This window comes from Anastrepha obliqua, unplaced genomic scaffold (genome assembly GCF_027943255.1).
Source record: "Anastrepha obliqua isolate idAnaObli1 unplaced genomic scaffold, idAnaObli1_1.0 ptg000014l, whole genome shotgun sequence".
Taxonomy (NCBI): domain Eukaryota; kingdom Metazoa; phylum Arthropoda; class Insecta; order Diptera; family Tephritidae; genus Anastrepha; species Anastrepha obliqua.
Window position 1 is genome coordinate 122,501 of NW_026562180.1, and position 6,054 is coordinate 128,554.

At 39.0% G+C, this 6,054-nt stretch overlaps 1 non-coding gene and 2 pseudogenes across 1 annotated transcript in view; all 3 read left to right on the top strand.

Annotated features, from left to right (window-relative positions):
• The window catches only part of LOC129251417 (small subunit ribosomal RNA), a 1,991-nt gene extending 1,805 nt beyond the window's left edge, over positions 1-186 (top strand). The window contains exon 1 of the ribosomal RNA XR_008582965.1: positions 1-186. This exon is cut by the window's left edge and continues 1,805 nt beyond it. This is a non-coding gene — a ribosomal RNA (small subunit ribosomal RNA).
• A 597-nt stretch (positions 187-783) lies between these two features.
• Positions 784-964, top strand: LOC129251410 (5.8S ribosomal RNA; annotated as a pseudogene).
• Positions 965-1,408: 444 nt separating this feature from the next.
• On the top strand, positions 1,409-4,190 carry LOC129251429 (large subunit ribosomal RNA; annotated as a pseudogene).
• Positions 4,191-6,054: the final 1,864 nt, after the last annotated feature.

Below are 6,054 nucleotides of genomic sequence, written 5' to 3' on the forward strand. Positions count from 1 at the left end.
CCCTGCCCTTTGTACATACCGCCCGTCGCTACTACCGATTGAATTATTTAGTGAGGTCTCCGGACGTGATCACTGTGACGCCTCGTGTGTCACGGTTGTTTCGCAAAAGTTGACCGAACTTGATTATTTAGAGGAAGTAAAAGTCGTAACAAGGTTTCCGTAGGTGAACCTGCGGAAGGATCATTATTGTGTTCCATATCCGTAAGAAAAACAAACAAACAAACAAACAAACAAACAGACAAGCAAACAAACGAACAAAAAGAAAAAAAAAAAAAAAAAAAAAAGAAAAAAAAAAAAAAATTTATATAATTATTTTGAATCCATAATTCTTTTTATTCTTTTTCATTCAATTTGTGATCCATCAATTATATCATATTAAATATAATATATGATGGTACATTTTGTAATGTTTTTTCTTATTTTTTTCTTTTAAAAACCTTTAAACATGAAAATAAAAAGTTGTACTTATTATTCATTTGATTGAATGATAAGTTAATTTGTTCACAATAACAAAAGTGGTATATATTTATTATATTATTATATATATACATAAAATGATTAAAAAAATACAAAATAATTGAATCATAATAAATACCACCACTGTATTATTGTTGAACTAAGACATTCGCAACTTAATAAAAATGTTTAGAGTTAAATATATTTGATATATATTATTGAAAGAAAATCAATTTATATATTATTAATATTATTTAATTTTACTCTTTCAATTAATATATGCAAAAAAAAATTGACATTTGTTATAAATAAAAATAAATAAAAAAATACTCTAAGCGGTGGATCACTTGGCTCATGGGTCGATGAAGAACGCAGCAAACTGTGCGTCATCGTGTGAACTGCAGGACACATGAACATCGACATTTTGAACGCATATCGCAGTCCATGCTGTTATGTACATTAAATTCAATTTTAAAGTACTGCTTGGACTACATATGGTTGAGGGTTGTAAGACTATGCTAAATAAGTTGCTTATTCTTTTATAAAAATAATTGAATTTAAGCAAATGTGTATATTATTGGATTTTAAATAATTCATAATATTAATAGCAAAAAAAATAAAGATATATAATGAATTTTATTTATTATATATTCTTTAAAAAAAAAATCCTCTCAAATAAAATGAAATGATGAAAATATTGAATCTAAGTATTCTTTACAAAAAATTTTCATATTATTTATATATATATATATAAAATAATAATTTATATATGTAATTAAAAGGAGGAATGTCTAGCATAAAAATTAAATTTTTTATTCTAGGATTGCCTCATTTTACATTATTATTATTTTTATATATTTACAATATATAAAAGGAGAAAAGAAAAATAGAGATGAAAAGATGATATAATTTTTTTATTAAATTGTGAGAAGATAAAAAAAGAATATTAAAACAACCTCAACTCATATGGGATTACCCCCTGAATTTAAGCATATTAATGAGGGGAGGAAAAGAAACTAACAAGGATTTTCTTAGTAGCGGCGAGCGAAAAGAAAATAGTTCAGCACTAAGTCACTTTGTCTATATGTCAAATGTGAGATGCAGTGTATGGAATATCTTAATATCTAGTATGAGAAATTAACGATTTAAGTCCTTCTTAAATGAGGCCATTTACCCATAGAGGGTGCCAGGCCCGTATAACGTTAATGATTACTAGAAAGATATTTCCAAAGAGTCGTGTTGCTTGATAGTGCAGCACTAAGTGGGTGGTAAACTCCATCTAAAACTAAATATAACCATGAGACCGATAGTAAACAAGTACCGTGAGGGAAAGTTGAAAAGAACTCTGAATAGAGAGTTAAATAGTACGTGAAACTGCTTAGAGGTTAAGCCCGATGAACCTGAATATCCATTATGAAAAATTCATCATTAAATAATTAAAAAAATAATGTGCATTTTTTTCATATAAGGACATTGTAATCTATTAACATAATAAAGTATTTATCAAAAGATCATTGGTGATATTAAGTTTATTTAAATTAATTTGCTTTTTAAGCATATTAACATAAAATAAATACTAATGATTTGATAAAGTGTTGATAGATTTTATTATATATAATGCTAAAATTCATTTTTTGAATTTTACAAAAAATTTAATATCTATGATATTAATATTTATTTGTATGCATTTATATGATTAACAATGCGAAAGATTCAGGATACCTTCGGGACCCGTCTTGAAACACGGACCAAGGAGTCTAACATATGTGCAAGTCATTGAGTTATATTAAACTTAATGGCATAATTAACTTAACTTAAATATAATGGGATTAATTTTTAGTCTATTTTTTAATAAATAGTCAATTAATTCAATCCCGGGGCGTTCCATATAGTTATGTATAATGATAATTTATTATTATTTATACCTCTAACTGGAGCGTACCTTGAGCATATATGCTGTGACCCGAAAGATGGTGAACTATACTTGATCAGGTTGAAGTCAGGGGAAACCCTGATGGAAGACCGAAACAGTTCTGACGTGCAAATCGATTGTCAGAATTGAGTATAGGGGCGAAAGACCAATCGAACCATCTAGTAGCTGGTTCCCTCCGAAGTTTCCCTCAGGATAGCTGGTGCATTTAAAAATTATATAAAATAATCTTATCTGGTAAAGCGAATGATTAGAGGCCTTAGGGTCGAAACGATTTTAACCTATTCTCAAACTTTAAATGGGTAAGAACCTCACCTTTCTTGATATGAAGGTTGAGGTTATGATATAATGTGCCCAGTGGGCCACTTTTGGTAAGCAGAACTGGCGCTGTGGGATGAACCAAACGTAATGTTACGGTGCCTAAATTAACAACTCATGCAGATACCATGAAAGGCGTTGGTTGCTTAAAACAGCAGGACGGTGGACATGGAAGTCGTAATCCGCTAAGGAGTGTGTAACAACTCACCTGCCGAAGCAACTAGCCCTTAAAATGGATGGCGCTTAAGTTGTATACCTATACATTACCGCTAAAGTAGATGATTTATAAAACAATTTCGATTGATTTATAAATTTTGAAACTTTAGTGAGTAGGAGGGTACAATAGTGTGCTTAGAAGTGTTTGGCGTAAGCCTGCATGGAGCCGCTATTGGTACAGATCTTGGTGGTAGTAGCAAATAATCGAATGAGACCTTGGAGGACTGAAGTGGAGAAGGGTTTCGTGTGAACAGTGGTTGATCACGAGTTAGTCGGTCCTAAGTTCAAGGCGAAAGCCGAAAATTTTCAAGTTTTTAATAAAAAAAAATATTAATAAAAATATATTTAAAAATAATTAAAATACTTGAATTATTTTGAACGAAAGGGAATACGGTTCCAATTCCGTAACCTGTTGAGTATCCGTTTGTTATTAAAAATGGGCCTTGTGCTCATCCTGGCAACAGGAACGACCATAAAGAAGCCGTCGAGAGATATCGGAAGAGTTTTCTTTTCTGTTTTATAGTCGTACTACCATGGAAGTCTTTCGAAGAGAGATATGGTAGATGGACTAGAAGAGCATGACATTTACTGTTGTGTCGATATTTTCTCCTCGGACCTTGAAAATTTATGGTGGGGTCACGCAAACTTCTCAACAGGCCGTACCAATATCCGCAGCTGGTCTCCAAGGTGAAGAGTCTCTAGTCGATAGAATAATGTAGGTAAGGGAAGTCGGCAAATTAGATCCGTAACTTCGGGATAAGGATTGGCTCTGAAGATTGAGATAGTCGGGCTTGATTGGGAAGCAATACCATGGTTTATGTACTCGTTCTGGGTAAATAGAGAATTACGATTCTTGTTCCCCGGATAGTAGTTACGTAGCCAATTGTGGAACTTTCTTGCTAAAATTTTTAAGGAATTATATCATTCGATATATATTCCTTTTAAATTATAACGATTATCAATTAACAATCAATTCAGAACTGGCACGGACTTGGGGAATCCGACTGTCTAATTAAAACAAAGCATTGTGATGGCCCTAACGGGTGTTGACACAATGTGATTTCTGCCCAGTGCTCTGAATGTCAAAGTGAAGAAATTCAAGTAAGCGCGGGTAAACGGCGGGAGTAACTATGACTCTCTTAAGGTAGCCAAATGCCTCGTCATCTAATTAGTGACGCGCATGAATGGATTAACGAGATTCCTACTGTCCCTATCTACTGATTCTCAGTCTGACTGTTGAATAGTGCGGACGTGTCGTGTGCTAAGCGGTGATTTGCGATTTTTGTGATTTCCTTTTGCGGTTACATTCGTGTGTGAGTACCGGTGTATTACAGTTGTGCGAGTGACGCTAATATTGTTGTGGCTGTACCATAGCGGTACAGTGTTTACAATTAATTGTGATTGAAAGTGCCGTTGTGCGAGTGACGCTACTTTGTAGTAGCTGTACAGTGTTTACGAGTGATTAAGTGCCGTACGGTAGTTTTGTTGGACACTCCAGTGAGTGCCAATATACTCCGTGCTATAGACACATTGTGCGTGCGTGTGAGTGCCGCTAGATACAGCGTTGGAAATTTTCCATTAAGTTGTTTACAACTTTGCGGGCGTGCCGTTATTTTTCGGCGTGGTGTGTTGTGCTAGTGACGCCACCGTTTGCGTGGCTGTACATTGCGTACAAGTGTACCTTGTTGGTAAGTTGTTTACAACTTTTGAGTGCCGCTATTTCTGGCGTGGTTTTTGGCGTGTGCCGCTAATTTTTGGCGTCCTTCTCGTGTGCGTGTGCCGTTACATTTCGGCGTGGAAGTACAGTGCGGGCGTACACTAGGTTTGTCGTGCCGCTATATTGCCATATTTGGCAACAGTAAAAAGGGCGTCCTCTTTTGTGCGTGGGTACAGTACTGCGCCAAGGTTGAATACCTTGTGCAGGTGCTACGACCAAAGCGTGTTGTGTTTTTGCCTGCGGTCGAGCTCGGCGTTAGCTCCACCTTGGTCGACCCGTCCTTGTTCGGGGAACAGTGTTCCGTCCGGCAAGGCATTGGTGGTGGCCTTTGCCAGACCTTTGGTTGGCGCTGTGGGCTACGCCCTCGCGCTTTGCTTTGGCTCGCCGATAGGTGCAGCCGCTGTGTGCGTACCTGTGCGGGGTTCATTCCTGCCGTGCAGTAGTTGCCGTCGCCCAAAAGGGACCCAGTTTTTGTTGTTGCTCGGGAGGCTTTTATACGGCGAACTCGGCAACCTTAGTGGTGGAGAGTTGGGCAATGCCCAAATCAGAAGGGTTGAGGAAGAGGGCGAACACCTCTCTTCCAAGCGGGTCGGCGGTGCCATCGTCGGCAATGGACGAGACGACGTCCGGAGAGGAGGAGGTGATCTTGCGGTCTCCTCCCCGTTCTAAGAAGAAGACCGCTGGAGGTGCAGCGGTTCCGGTGGAGAAGGTATCTTTAAAGGTACCTGAAAAGGTGAGTGGAAGCGAGGGTGGTTCCGAAAGCGGAAAGATTGGGAGTGGGCGCAAGGGGCGGAAGACGGGGGAAAAATTAGGTCCCGCAGGGAAGCGTTTGGAGGAAATCCGTGGGGAATTGGGTGCTTCCCTGAAAGGTTTGGGTGCGATCGGTGGGGATGCCGAACGCAAGAAAGTTGGGGTGCAGTTTATGGGGCGCTTCAAGTCCATTGTGACGGCCTTTAGTGGAGCCGTCATAGACATGGACGGCGTCCCGAAGAGTTTAGCTAAGGACCTCCTGGGATACTCCTTGGAGTTCGAGGAGCTTTTTGTGGAGATGGTAGCGGAGATCGCCCATCTTCGTGGGCGGTTGGAAGCCACCATGATAACAAGGGAGGAAGCACCTCGGAGGACGGCTGGAGCTGCGCTGGCTGGTGCAGCGATGATGCCGGCACCTCAGGCGCCTGCGCCTGTGTTGCCTGCATTGCCGGTGCCCAAGCCAGTTGAGACCTGGTCGGTAGTAGTGAGGGGTAAAACCGCCACTACATCCAAGGAGGTTATAAAGAAAGTGGTTAAGGAGGTAGGGCCTTCCATGGGGGTAAGGGTGCACGAGGTGCGCCCGCTGAAGGATGGAGGTGCGATTATTCGCACCCCATCCGTTGCTGAGAGGGATAACTTGGCGAAAAATGCCAAGTTTTCCGAGGTA